Source organism: Microtus pennsylvanicus, chromosome 12 (assembly GCF_037038515.1).
Source record: "Microtus pennsylvanicus isolate mMicPen1 chromosome 12, mMicPen1.hap1, whole genome shotgun sequence".
Lineage (NCBI taxonomy): Eukaryota > Metazoa > Chordata > Mammalia > Rodentia > Cricetidae > Microtus > Microtus pennsylvanicus.
In genome coordinates, this window is record NC_134590.1 from 71,604,897 (window position 1) to 71,621,042 (window position 16,146).

Here is a 16,146-nt window from a genome sequence, read left to right on the forward strand (position 1 = left end):
ATTCATAATAGGTAGAACATGGGAACTGCCTAGATGTCCTTCAATAAATAATAGATAAAAAAAATTGTTGCACATTTCACAGTTAGAGTAAGCCTCAGCAGTTAAAAAAAACAATGACATCATGAATCTTGCAGGTAAATGGAAGGGACCAGAAAAAAAATCATCCTAAGTGAGGTAACCCAGACCCAGAAAGACAAAAAAAAAAAAAAGGTGTGTACTCACTTAGAATTGACTATTAGCTCCAGAGTAAGGAATAATCGTGCTACAATCCACAGACCCAGAGAAGCTAAATAACAAGGAGAGTTCAAAGGGGAATACGTGGCTTTCCCTGGGAAGGGGATATAGAATAGATTTTGCAGGTGGGCAGGGGTGGGTGGGGATGGGAGCAGGAGAGATCAGGTTGAGGAGGATGAAGCAAGAGAGTACTGAAAGAGATGACTAGAAAGGGGAGACATTTCTGGAAGAGGGAGAAACCTAGTGAAAGGAAAATTCCCAGAAATCTACACTGGTGACCCCAGCTAAGACTCCAAGCAATAGAGGATATGTAGCCTGAAATGGCCACCTTCCATAACCAGACAAGACTTCCTTCCAGTGGAGGAATTAGGACACTAACCCAGTAACATAACTTTGACCTGCATTTTGTTCCACTCACAAAATGTACTGGGGTAAAGGTAACACAGAAATTGTATAAATGGCCAACCAGTGACTGGTCCAGGATATGGCCCACACTGTGAGAGATAGCTCTCCCTTGATACGACCTAGAGAGCCAGGACACAGAGGCTGGATGACCCAGACTTAGGATAGAAACAAACATGAATGGCAAAAAATAAAGTCAACGTAATGTTGCCTAATGATATTCTGCTATACTCATAGATTGGTACCTAACCCAGCTGTTATCAGAGAGGCTTCATCCAAGAACTGATGGAACCAGATGCAGAGACACACAGCCAAATATTAGGCTAAGCTCAGGAACGTCTATAGAAGAAGGGAAGGGAGGATTGTAGAAGCCATAGGGGTCAAGGACACCACAAGAAAACTCACAGAATCAACTAATCTCTACTCAGGGGCTCACAGAGACAGAACTAACAACCAAGCCAGGGAGGCTGCATGGAACTAGTAGGATCTCTGCATATACATTACAGAAGCTTGATCTTCTTGTGGGACACCTATCAGTGGGAGCAGGGTCTCTTTCTTATCCTTTTGCTGTCTTTTGGACAACTAGTCTTCTTACAAGCTAGCCTCGTCCAGCCTTAGTGCCTAGTCTTACTGCCGCCTGCTATGCCATGTTTTGTTGATATCCATGGGAGGCCCTTCTCTGAATCGAAATGGAGGAGGCACAGATGTGGGGACAGAGAGGAGATGGAGGGAGTGACTGGGAGGAGAGGAGAGAGGAGAAACTGAAGTTGGGATGTAAGATAATTAACAGCAACAATAATATTTTAAACAGAGTAAAAAAAATAATATTAAAAAGAAAAAAAGAAAAGCCAAACTGAAGTAAAACTTGAAATCAAAAACTCCAGAGGTCAAACAAAAAGCTCAGAGATATGATTTATCAACAGATTAAAAGATATGGAAAAAAGAATTTCAGATCTTGAACATCAGATAGAAAAAAAATGGATAGCTCAATCAAAGAAACTGTTAAATATAACAAAATCCAGACACAAATCATTCAGAAAATTTTGGACACCCTGAAAAGACCAAACCTATGAATAATAGATATAGAGGAAGATGAAAATCGTGCCAAAGGCATAGAAAATGTTTTTAACAAAATCATAGAAGAAAACTTTCCAGACTTAAAGAAAGAAGTGCCTATCAAGGTAAAAGAGGAATAGAGAGTACCAAATAGGCAGGACCAGAAAATAGTTCCCACTATAAAAAATAATCAAAGCACTAAGTGCACAGAACAAAAAATTGAAAGTAACTAGAACAACAAAATATATTAACAGCATCCAGGGGAAAGGTAAAGTCAATAAAAGCAGATCCATTAGAATATACCTGGATTTCCATAAAGACTCTGAAAGCTAAAAGGGTCTGGAAAGGTGTTCTGCAAGCCATGAAAGAAAACACATCCTAGTCCAGACTACTGTACCCTGAAGTGGCCAAGATGGCATGGGAATCATGGGAACCTGGAAAAGAGGGTAATGGTAAACAGAGATACAAGACTCTGGGCTCACTTCAAAAACAAACTATTTTGGGGCTGGTGAGATGGCTCAGAGGTTAATAGCATTGCCTGCTCTTCCAAAGGTCCTGAGTTCAATTCCCAGCAACCACATGGTGGCTCACAACCATCCGGTGCCCTCTTCTGGCCTGCAAGCATACACACAGACAGAATATTGTATACATAATAAATAAATAAATAAATATTTTAAAAAAACTAAAACAAACTATTTTTATTTCCACTGCTTCTTATATATTGTTTAGCTAGCTACTATAGATACCATACATAGGTCCTGATCAAGTCTTATCTTGACCCCCTTTTTCTTCTTTCTTTTCTTCTCTGCCTTTCTGACCCTGTTTTGTCACAGAGAACATTCCTCCCAGGCTTTGTCTCATTCCTTTAATGTTCTGAAGTCATGGGCCATATCTGAGTTATGGTTTGTATTTAAGAAAGAAACGGTGGATGATCTGGACCCCAGAAATACCAGAAAAAAATTATCAATCACAAATGACAGATAAATAAAAATATTTCATGATAAGAAGAAATGAGTAATTTCTGTCCAAAAATTCAGCTCCATTGAATACACTAGAAGGAAATTTCAGCATGAAAAGAAGGTTAACAATATCCAAGAGGACACACAAATAAATAACCCCAAGCCAGTTAATTGAAAGAGAGAAAGACAATAATATAACAGATATCAAAAAACACTGATCAACAAGAACTCCCAATATTCCTGATCTCAATTCAAATACAAATAATCTATGAAAGAAAATGTTGGTTATTTGAGAAAAATAACAATATGACAAATCTTTACCAAAATTAACCAAAAAAGAGAAAAAGAACCAAATTAATAAAATTAAAATGAAAAGGGAGACAATTACAACTTACATCAAAAAAATTTAGAAAATCAGAAAGACATACTTTAAAATTATATATCCCCCCAACTGGATAACCTAAGAGAAATGGGTGACTTACCAAAGTCAAATCCAAAATAAACTAAACAATTCAAACATATCCATAAATTCTTATGAAATAGAAGCAGTAGCTAAAAATCTCCCAACTAAAGAAAGCCCAGGGCCAGATGGATTCATCTCTGGATTCTACCAGACTTTCAAAGCACTAATGCCAAAACTTCTCAAGTTATTCCAAGAAACAGAAACTGATAGAACATTGCCAAATTTATTTTGTGGAGCCACTACCATTTTGATACCCAAACCACTAAATTATTCAACAAAAACAATAAAATTATACACCAAAATCCCTTCTGAACATAGAGGTAAAAATTCTCAATAAAATACTTGCAAAGTAAATTTAAGAACACACATCAGTCTTAGTCAATGTTCTATTGCTGTGAGAAGACACAATAACCATGACATAACATAAAAGAAAACATTTAATTGGGGCTGGCTTACAGTTTTATAAGTTTAACTCATTATTATAATGGCAGGAAGCATGGTGGCACATATTCAGATATGATGCAGGAGAGGCAGCTGAGAGTTCTATATCTGGATTAACAGGTAGCAGGAAGATAGTGACCAATGGGTCTGGATTGACCAGTAGAGACGCCAAAGCCCATCTCCAGTGCCTCATTTTTCTCCAACAAGGCCATACTTCCTAATCCCTGTAATGTAGCACTACTCCCTCATAACCAAGATTCCAAATATGTGAGTCTATGGGGACCATTCCTACTCAATTCACCTCAACATCTAAAAGATTATCCACCATGATCTGTGTGGCTTTATCTCAGAAATAAAGGAATGGTTTACCATATAGTAGTAAATAAATGTAAGCCATGACATAAACAGAATAAAAGAAAAAAAAAACACAATTATCTCATTAGACACAGAAAGTCCTTTGATAAAATCCAACATCCTTTTGTGATGAAAGTACTAAAGAAAAGAGGGACACATAGGTATTCTTCAGCATAATAATGGCCACTTACACCAAGCTCAGAGCTGACAATGTCTTAAGCAGATGGAAATTCAAAGCCTTTACATTAAAATCAGAAAAAAGACAAGGATGTCCACTCTTTCCACATCTATTCAGTATACTACTTTAAGCCTTACCTAGAGCAATAAGACAACTGAAGGATATCAAAAGAGAATCAAGGAGGAGAGGAAAAAGTACAAATGTTTTATTTGTAGAGGATATGATTTTATGTATAAAAGACTTGAACGATCCCATGGGGAAATTCTACAGCTGATAAGCCCTTTCAACAAAGAAAAACGTTAGAAGATTCACACAAGAAAGTCAGTAACCTTACTATATACAAATGACAAACATACTGAGGAAGAAACCACAGAAAGAGTAACTTTCACAAGATACCCCCATTCTCAAGATAAACTATCTTAGGGGTAGCTATAACCAAGAAATTGAAAGGCTTGTAAAATTAAAACTTTAAGACATTAAAGAAATCAATTGAAGGATACATCAGAAGACGGAAAGATCTCCCATGCTTATGGAATCAGTAGAATTAATACCGTGAAAATGACTTTCCTTCCAAATGCAATCTACAGATTCAACATAATCCTCTTCAGAATTCCAACGCAATTCTTCACAAAAGTTACAAAGCAATCCTCAATTTCATATGGCAACCAAAAACCAACAAAAAACACACAAAAAATCTCCAAGATAGCTAAAACAATCCCGCATAAAAGAAATTCTGGAGGTATCAGCATCCTAAACATTATATTATATAGCTATAGTAATGAAGATGACATGGTACTGACATAAAAACAGAATGCTGATGGATAGAATAGAATTTAAGGTCCAGACATAGATGTTACACAACTATCAACACTCTAATTTTTTTTTTTACAAAGAAGTCAAAAATTTTAGATTTGGAGAAATGACAGCATCTCCAATGAATGGTACTCATCAAACTTGATAGCTATATGTAAGAGAATGAAAACATACCCATTTCAATTACTATTCACAAAATTCATCTCGTAGTGGACAAAGGACTTCGGCATAGGGCCAGATTTTTTAAATCTGATAAAAGAGAAAGTGTGGAATTCACTTGAACTCACTGTCACAGAAAAGGACCTGATGATGTAGGCACTAAGAGCAATAATTAACAAATGGGACTTCCTGTAAACGAAAAAGCATCTCTACAGCAAAATATATTATTATCAAAGCAAAGTGAAAGCTACCAAATGGGAAATATATATATCAACTATACATTTGACAGAGGTTTAGTATCTGTAATATACAAAGAACTACAAAAAACCTGAAAATTGGAAAAAAAACTATTATCCTAATTTAAAAATGATATATGGGACTAAACAGAAAACTCTCAAAAGAAGAAATACATATGGTTGAGAAACACTAAAAATCTGTTCAACATCCTTAACCATCAGGAAAATGAAAATTAAGAATACTTTGAGATTTCACCTTACTCCAGTCAGAATAGCCAAGATTAATAAAAAAAATGACATCCAGAGGGAGTAGACACTGATAAAGCCACATGGAAATCAATGAAGTCCTTCATCAGGAAACTACTTTGATTTCCTCAGCGGGAAAATCAATCCATCTCACAATCTAGCTCTATCACTCTTGGGCATATACCTGAAGAACTGTATATCTTACTACAGAAATACTCGCTCATCCATGTTTATTGCTGCTTCATTTATAATAGCCAGAAATTGGAACATTCAAATTGTCCATCAATGCTGAATGGAGATTGAATGTGGTACATTTACACAGTGGGATATTATTCAACTGTTAAGAAAAATGAAATTTTCATGTAAATATATGGAACTGGAAATAATCATACTGAGTGAGATAACCCAGACCCAGAAAGTCAAGCATTGCATGCTTTCTCTATGTGTGGATGTTAGCTTTTAAGCTTTAGTTGCAAGTATTTTACGTAAAATAGCCACAAATGTTAGGTAGCTAGTAAGTGACAAGGGAGAGGAAGGGGAAATGATATGTAGTGATATAAAGACATAAAAGAAAACCTGAATAGGAATATTAAATGGGGAATGGTGTTGGGATGTCAAGGTAAAGGAGAGGATATTATGGGGAGGAACAATTAACAATGAAGGACTTTTGAAAAGGCATATGGAAACGTACTAATACAGAATTTTCCTACGATACACTTATATATATTATATATATATTTAATACATATATTTAAATTATATAATATATAATATATATATTATATATATAATATATATAATTTAAATGGAGTCATCCTGTAACAGAGGAGCCATCTTAAGCTCCTATGTAAAATCTCCAGTACTAAGAATGGGTTTTATTTTATTGAGTCATTGGTCAAAGCGAGTCCACAGAATTTCTACCACACATTCTAATAGTAAGGGCCTATCAGTGACAACATCACTTACTTATGTCATTGAACATGGAAAAAATTGAACTGATACTCAATGAAATGCTTTACCCCTACTATCATGGTGATGGGAAGTACTTTTTATGCTATCACAGGAGAGAAACACTCACCAATATCACCCAGATATGAACTTGTGACGTACAGTAGTGATCATCTTACAAGATATGTTAGTTTTTATAATGGCACAGATATTATGGGAGTAACCAACCACTTTTCAATTGGATTTAAGGCCTGCTCTATGAGATGGAGCCCAACATGACACTAAGACTAGATATGTCACTGACCCTAAGGTAAAACCCTAAGGTAAAACATTCATCTTCTAAAGGAACATAGAAATAAAATCACTCCTTGTAACATAGCACTGTACTGATAGATCAATGCTTCTCAAATCCCTCCTTAAAGATGCTTCTCTTGCTTCTTATGGTAATGAACACAGAGTCCCCCAGGTGGACAATGAACAGAAAGTGAGAGACTTTGGAGTACTCATACCTGTGTAGGATGCTGTAACCAACCTCTCCCTCAAGACTGAGAGATCTAAGTAGAAGAGAAGAAGGAAGAGAGAATTTAAGAGCCAGAGGCAGTGCATGACTCCACAGAAATGTTCTTCAGTCACAGTAGGACTATGCATGTATGAACTCACAGAGACTATGACAGAAGATTGCTTTAACATGATACAAAGGACAATTAGAACAGTTACTTGTTTTAATACTTTGAGTCATCAAGCAGTTAATCCATTGGAAAAGCATTCTCTTGTTTAGGCAGTGAACCCACCCTAGATGAAGCAACCTGAAGGCAGCCACTCCCAAGGTCAAACCTCCTATTTCAAAAGAAAGAGCAGAAGTACATTTGAATATCTTGACCATTGGTCAGGGTGGAGTAAATAAATCTACACGTATGAACCATCTTCATGTTAAATAGACCAATTTACCATGCCCTAGGTCAGGATGTGTAAGAACTTTGAACAAACTAAAACTCTCTGATCTTCAGACAAGGAAATAGGCTCATATTTTTGGACCTCCACATAGGTGGGGTTGGAGTAAAGGAAATAATTTGATTCAAATATATTGTAAGAAACTATTTTTGTAAAAACCAATTCTAAACAAATAAATTTTGTCCTACAATTTTATCAAGTACTTTCTTAATTAATGATTGATAGGAAAGGGTTCACTATAGGCAGTGTTTACCCTTCACGGTTTTTGACAGTTCCTGCTTCCAGGTTCCTGCCTTGAGTTCCCCCCCTTACATTGTTTAGTGATGGATTGTGGCCTGGAAGCATATGATAATAAACTCTTTTCCTTTCCAAGTTGCTGTTGGTCAAGACGCTTTACCACAACAGTAGATACTCTTAAAAATATACCCCTCAAAAGAGATAATAAAATAGATCCTGGGCCCCTTCAGTTATGGAAAAGAAACCCAGAGCCTTACTGGTTATGCAAAAGGCAGTCAGAACAAGGAAGAGTTAAATTTATTCAGCTGTCATAAAGGAACTGGTGAGATTATAATTAGTGTCTGGCTTTTGGACATCCAGTCTGGCACTCTGCGTGATAAGGAAGTCATCTTGGTACCCCATCAAATGTGTATGATTATTTCTAACCCCAGGATCATTCTGCAGCTGTTTTGTAATTGGATAAGTTTTTAGAAAATAATCCATTTGTGCAAATGTGCATTCTTGCGCCCTCAACTCATCTACAAACAAAAACAAGAATCTGTTCATTGTTTCTAGCCTGTATGTCAGGTCTATCTGAGGTCAGTAAGAAAAGAGAACTATGGCCCCATCAAGAGGACAAGGAAGTCACTACTGGCAGCAGTCCCAACAATCATGAAAATCAGAGTGAAATCAAGGACTCAGAAGACATCACAGAAATGACCAAAGATGAGCAAACCAGGTGGAGGGCAGAGCAGGCAGCGATTCCAAGAGTATGCCAGATCTTTTAAGGTGGACATAATGATCTCAAGGATGATGTGTTCCCATATCTTCAAGTTTGCCAATGTGAAAATTACAAAGATTATTCAAAAGCTTGCCGAGGATCTTGCTTCTTTGTAGCATCCACTCAGGCAGTCTGAGGCTTTCTTAGCAGAGGCCCTGATACCTGTACCTCAGCTGCTCTGCCCTGGGAGCTGAGCCAGAAAACAACCTTACTTTCCTTGACAAGGTGGTTCTGCTCCTTCTGGTGATCCCGAGGCCCCATCTGCCTGCCTCATCATAGCACTCAGCTTCCAAATGCTGAGTCTATCCGCCTCTGCTTTGAATCTCTAGCAATCGTCTAAAGCAAACTTCAATCCCTGTCCTTCTCCATGTCATTCTGTGGACAGAAATCCTCAGCCTAGATCTACTTGGCTGACATGAACAAGTACTCCTGAAGGAGCCTGACAACAGGACGAGACCTCTGCTTTTAAATGCGTGGAACACAATCCTCTCCTTGGAATTGGATAGGTCTCCTAAGGACAAAGCACTTGGCTCGGCAGGACAGAAGGCCTGAGCATGAGTTGCAAAGTAAACTTCCCTGGATTTGAATCCTGGCAAGTTAAATCGCTGTTCCTACCCACAGTGTGATGTGGAACAAATTATTAATAAAAGATATAGGGGATCTGTCTATGGGTGTGTAATGAAACAGAGTAATTACTTTGCTTATTGCCAGACAGTTTTCCCAAAGGTGGCATTTTTTATCCTTTCTTGACAACACAAATTTTGGCTGGAGCCTGGCTGTGCTTTGGGAAGTCTCTGTTAGGCTGGATTCTGTTTTACTTTTTAATAGGCTCTTACACGCATTCATATGGACACACTTCCTTAGATATACATCCGTCTAATCAGACCTTCTTATGCAAACACACTGAAAAGTTTCTCCACCCCGATAAGCTACTCTGCTGATGCAATAATCTGAATCAAATCAAATCAAACTAAAATAGGAAAAGTCCATGCTTAATGACTAACACTTCTGGATGGCTTTTCAGCCCCCCAAAAAGGAGATGGGGAAGGAAGACTGGAAAATCACGTGTTTGTTCTCTGTGGGGGGGCAATTTAAATACTGTGTGGGAGTGGTCTTGAGCATCTCTGGGAAGGGTTCATCATTTTCCAGGCCTTCTCAGAGGTGAAGTCTGGACTGAGGAAGTTCCCAGGGGAGGAGGCTTTGGGTGAAACTTCCACCCAAACATTCTAGACTCTTCGGATATATTGATGCCAGGGGCTGGAGTGTGGCTACCATCCAAACATTTCAGACTCTTTGAGTATAGGGTGCTGGTTCAAGTCTGGTTGCTTCCTGTGGGCATGGAGCAACATAGGGCAGGGGAGAGTTAGGAGTTGGTGAGCTCATGTTCAGTAGTAACTGTGGCTAGAGAGGTATTTGTTTAACAGCAGGAGTGACCTGTAAAATATGCTCAAAAATGGGTGGGGTCAAAATAGTCTCTGGAGACTTGTTAGTTTTTACCATACCAGATTTCTTGATACAGCAGCAGAACTTTTCCCAGGAACCTTTAGGTATTTGCAAAACAACTGGAACAGATTTAGATATTGGTGTCATAGCAAAAGGCTATGGCTTTAGATTAAAAGGCATGAACATTTTAGAAGACAATTAAGGGAAATTGGGAACTCTGAACCTCTGAAGACATATCTGAAACCTGTTAATTCTGAACTACGAAGACTGTGAAAGAGGCACACCTGTCTGTACTTTTAGCAGGAAATTTAACAAATGAATTGATGAGCTACCAGTACCCTAAGTCATCAAAAGCCATTAGACAGATCTAAGAGGGATAAGCAAATGATCAGAAGTGAGATAGCTTTTTTCAGCTACTTAGGCCATCCCAAGTCTCTCCATAGTCTTTGGCGAATACCAGTCTTAAAAACAATACTTGCCTTTAGCAGCTGAGCCCAGGAGACATGATGAATTTTCCTGTGAGGTTAGGGTTCCACCTACATGTCTTGGCAGGATAAGACAATCAATCTCCCTGTGTAGTGTTCAGGAAGCTGATGAGGTGGAAGGCAGATTTTTGCTGTGTGGGTGGCTTTGCCATATCCAAAAGCAAGCCTCCAGGCAGGTTTTCTGCAATCATGCATCTTCTTAGAGGACCTATATGATGCTGCAGGAGCTGGGATGTCTCTCTGGCATAAGAAGTTCTTTTGTTAAATGCCATACTCTCAGATCTGTAAAGGCACTTGAGAATAAGGGTACCATAACTTGTCAGGTATATCTAAATTAGACATATAAGTCAAATTTAGGCATATAGTTTACCCAATCAGTTACAGTTTACCAATGTCAGTAGAGGCAAGAAGATTAGAAGGAATATTTTAGAAAGCCAAAGCATATTGAGGGCAGAATGTCTCTTTGGCAGGTACAGCCCACATGGGTACTCTTACCAAAGATGGCACTGAGGTTTCTGTTTTAACTTCAACCAAAATTGTGGCTACCCACATGTTCGTTTTTTTCCCAGAGCTATTGTAATCTGGAGTTACAAGTTTTGCAGATTTTAAAACAAGCACACATACACACCCAGACATAAAACAAGCGTACTGTGGCCACATTGTTTAACCATGTATATTAACAGAAAGACAAATAAAACTTTTTCTGGCAAACTGTGTCAGCTGGCCAACATAAAAATCCTGGAGTAAGCTGCAGAATCCAGGCAAGCATACAGGTGACCCCCTTAAGGGCCAGATCAGCAGATGCTGTAAGGAAGAACAGAACCATAAGGATGGAACACCTATGCAGCTCAGAGTGGGAGGATGGGAGAACTGATCTATTGTAGGGAGAATTCCAGTGTGACCAGATCACATGCCAGAAATGCAGACAAACAGCAAACAGTGAAGAGAAGTAGGGAGGGAATAGGGAGGAGGAGCAGGAGAACAGTATCCAGATCCATGGGCATATGGGGGGGGGGGGATTTGTTCCCACATTGGCAAGGAAAATCATAGGTGTCAAGAACACATGCTGTCAGATAGCCCCAATTTTTAAAGATTTTGTAAAAGGCAGCCCAAGGTCGTTTGGAGATCTGGCTTTGAATTGCAGGTCCCCGTTTCATAAATCTATGCCAGATTGGAAGCCTAGCGCAATGCATACACTGTGGTAGACTTTGGGAGCCTCACGTGGCTGTGTCTTTCACAGGGCAGCCTGAAAATTGCATGAGTCCCTGGGTCTCTAAGACAATGACTTGGAAAGACAACTTACCCTGTCACAGCCAATCTAGCCTAGTGGAGAGCAGGTATGGGGAGAAGGGTGTTTTTCCAACACGTGGCTACAGACCAGTAGGAGGAACAGCCCCTTTGGTGGGAAATCCAGATGAAAAGTTTTTGCACCCTGATAAGCCACTCTGCCGATGCAATAATCCAAATCAGACCAAATCAAACTGAATTAGAAAAAGCCTAGGATTAATGGGTACCAATGCTCCCGGAAGGCTTTCTAGCCCCTGGGAGAGAAGCAGGGAAAGGAAGACCAGAAAACCACATGTTTGTTTTCTGAGTTTAAAGAGGGGTAGTTTGGCAGACTTTCTCAGAGGTGGAGTCTGGACTGAGGAAGCTTCCAGGAAGGGGGGGGGGCTATCTTTCCATGCAATTCTCTGTATACAGACCTCCCACAAATAGCTAAGGTGGCCATGTTTTCTCCCACCACCACTGGATTGACTTCCCTAATCCCTAGGCTCAGCCTTAGACTTCATTTCATGTAACCTCACCCATGAAGCAAGTCAATCAAAATCTAGTATCACAAAAGCTCTTAATTGATTTTAGAGAATCATAAAGCCTATGACAGAGCTTAGTTTTCTGCTGAGAACATAGAAATGAGCACAGCCCTTAAAGAATATTATTTGGACCTTATAGGCTAAAGCTACCTTCTTCTAAGCCCCTAGACCATGAGTCACACTGGCTTTGTAGAAATGTGTTATTTGCTTTCCCATTTTCATAATTATATGAGCTCTCATATTAACATGTTTTGACAAGGATAAATAGAAACAAGCATGTTTTCAAGTCACACATACCCTCTCCAAATCCAGCTTTATTTACATCTGAATTATTTGACTTTTATGATTCTGTTTCCTCCTCTAGAAAATGGAAATGTTAATAGCTACTTCAGAGATGCTGTGACCAAAATTGAGGTCATGTTCTTACCATACTCCTGATTACCAAACAGGCACATATTACACCAACATTACGCCCCTCCTGCCTTTCAGATACAAAGGAATAAAAACATCAAAGTTCACTCGTTCTTCTCAAACATTGTGCTCTTTACTGCATGGGCTCTTTTTAAAATTAGATCTCTCGTAGTTAAAAGAAAACTGGAACTATTAATTATTTTTTTCTTCTGAAAAGAAATTAGTCTAGTTCAATTTCCTAGGCAACAAATGGAAACTGTGCAGAAGAGTAATTTAATCATTAAATGAATGTCTTACTCCAGATACTTGTTTATGAGAGGTTTATGTGGGAGAGAGCAGAAGTAGCACCCAGGATTGAAGGGCTGGAAGTAATTTGAAAAATAGACTCCAAAGAAACATAACTAGTGTCAGTTACTGGCTCACATAGAAAACTCATGCTGTTTCTTCATTGCAGAATTTCAATTCGCATGAATCTTCCACACAAGGCTTTCCTGACTCAAAGATGAAGACAGTTGTATGATTGTGATACCAAAGGGAAGTCATGCAAGGGAGCATGCTAGAACTGCAGCAAACAGAGCTGAGGGTTGTATGAACAATGCTAGCCCAGTCCTCATTTCTCCATCTAGAGTGGTGGTTCTCAATCTGTGGGCTGCGACCCCATGAGAGGTCAAAAATAGCCTTTCACAGGGGTCGCATATCAGATATTATCCTGCATGTCAGATATTCACATTAGGATTCATAAAAGCAGAAAATTACAGTTACGAAGTAGAAATGAGCATAATCTTATGGGTTGTGTTACCACAACGTAAGGAACTTCATTAAAGAGTTGCAGCATTAAGAAGGTCAAGAATCAGTGGCCTAGAGCCTTTTCTGACCCTGCTATGCATTGTAAGTTATGTAGGTCTCCCAGCCTTCAGAGATAGACAGAATAAACACTTAGAGAAACAACACTTTCAGGATCTTCCTTCTAGTGCTCATACTTCTAGATTCTGTCATACGAAGTATCACTGAAAACATGTTTCACTGGGGCAGAGCAGAGAGCAGGGAACATGGTAAGAACAAATTATCAGGACTGACCTTCTAGAATAAACTAGTAAGGTTCACATTAATCCACTCAAGATATGTGAGACAGAAAATTTATGTCTACAGAGAGTAAAACACATAGATAATGAGTTGAGTTCATTTTGAGGCCCCCCAAATCCAAATGAAACACACAAAAAATCTTGAAAAGGTTGTTGAATTTATATAAATGTAAAATACACATTAAAGGTGTATTTAAGGTGTATCACTTAAAGAAGAAAAACCTGTTTGGGGCTCTAGAGATAGAACAGTTGATAACATGTTTGCCCCAATGGGACAAGGATCTGAGTTTAGACCTCCAGAACTTGTGCTAAAAGGCCATTATGGTGGCAACATGCCTATACCCCTGCATAAGAATGTGGAGACAAGAAGCTTCCTGAAGCTCATGTTATAGCCAATGAAGCAGAATTAATGAGCTTCAGGTTCATTGGATGACTAAATAAAACAGTGTTGGACATTGCCTTGAACTGAATCTATATGTAGGGGTCCTAAGCCAACATGTATAGCATTTGGAGAAGGCCTTTGAAAAGTGATTAGGATTAAGTGACATCATGGGGGTAAAGTTCTTATGATGGAATAGTACTCTTATAGAAACATATGAGAGAGCTTATTACCCCTTTACCAACTCTTAGCATATTTTCTCACTATAGAGTGAGAAAGTGACTGTCTACAAGACAAGAACAGAGAAAATAATACCTCAAACTTGACCTTTCCATTCAGCTCCAGAACAGTGAGAAACAGAGGCTTGTTCTCTAAGCCACTCAGGTTGTAATGAATCATCAAAGCAACCCTTGTAAACTGAGGCAGATGCACACCTGTGACTCTTTCACGTGTATCGATAAAAATGAGAGCAGTGAAGAGCCATGTGAAGGAGAATCTAGACATTTTCCAACTTATTAGGTCACAGTTACTAAAACTATGTTCTTAGTGCTAATGTATCTAAGTAGTAGATTCTTCCAAACCACTCCACTTCTTTCTCATGATGATAACCTCCAGCAGCTGCTGACGTACATGACAGAAAGCAAGACAGTAGCACTGAGATCTCTGAACTGTACCTCAAGACTGGACCATGCAGAAAGAAAGCTACATCCCTGGACCACAGATTGATGTCACTAGACTGACTGCCCTGTGGTGGCTGTGATGTGAGAGGATGATCAAGAAGCCAATAGGACCACAATGAAGGCGTAAGTCACAAACAATGCCACACCAATTTGGGATTATGATTAATAGGGTGGTATTTATTTAAAGGGGAAAAAACTTACAGATCACTGTCCCAGGCAACAGCCCTCTACGCAACCAGGAAAGGAGTCTAGTCGCCGGTGGAGCAGGAAGTGAAGAGAGAGAAGAGGGAAGTGGCCGCTTTTTTAAAGGGAAAGAGACCACGCCCCAATGGGCTGGTATCTCAGCAGCTATAGGTTGGAGGAGCGGGAGGACCTCCCGCAACAACAGTTCTTTATCAATAGCAACCATAGATCAAATTCAGAGGTAGCCACTTTCTATCTATCAGATAGTGTCAGCAGTAATGGTGTCTATGTGGAGATGATTCCAGGGTGGAATGAGCTAAAAATGAGAAACCTGGGTATATGAAAAAAAATACTAAAATATTGTTGAGGGAGGCTGCTTGATTATTTCCTAGCTGCCCAGACTCCAGAAACAATCCCACAGAAATCTGTATTAGTTAAAACATTGCTTGGCCCATAGCTTAAGCACATTTTTTAGCTAGCTCTTATATCCTAAAATAACCCATCTCCATTAATCTGTGTATCACCACGTGGCTGTGGCTTAGGGGGTAAAGTTCCATCTGGCGACCTGTGTCTGTCTCTGGTGGGGCTACATGGCTTCTCACTCACTCTGCCTACTCTCTCCTCCTCTATCTGCTTGAACTTTCACCTTGCCCTGTTCTGCTAAGCGACTGGCTGCAAAAGCTTTATTCAATAACCAACAAAGGCAAAACATAGACAGAAGGACTTACCACACCAAAACATGTTCTACTAAGCAAGAAATTTCACGCCAAAGGTTTATTTAAAGCCAGCTGGGATGTTCAAAGTTATGTTAGTTACTTTCTGTGAAATATTAAACCAGTTTGGAAAAAAAAAAGACAAGCTTGGAAAGGCGGGAGGTGTTTGTATGTTTGTTGGCTTTGTCTTTTAGCTGTTTAGGGGGTTGTTTGCCTGGTTGTTTATTTTCTTGTTCTGATAGCAAGTTGTTACATGTGGTAGAAATCTAGGGGAAGAAAAGGAGAGTTGGTTGGCTTGCTTCTAGAAACTTGATCCCACCCTTTTTTTTTTCAGTTTTATGTTTCTGAGACAGGGTTTCTCTGTAATTTTGGAGCCTGTCCTGGAACTTGCTCTGTAGACTAGGCTGGTTTCAAACTCACAGAGATCCACCTGCCTCTGCCTCTTGAGTGCTGGGATTAAAGGCATGCTCCACCGCTGTCCTGCAAACCCACTTTTTAAATGGTCCTTGTTGTGTTCCAGTA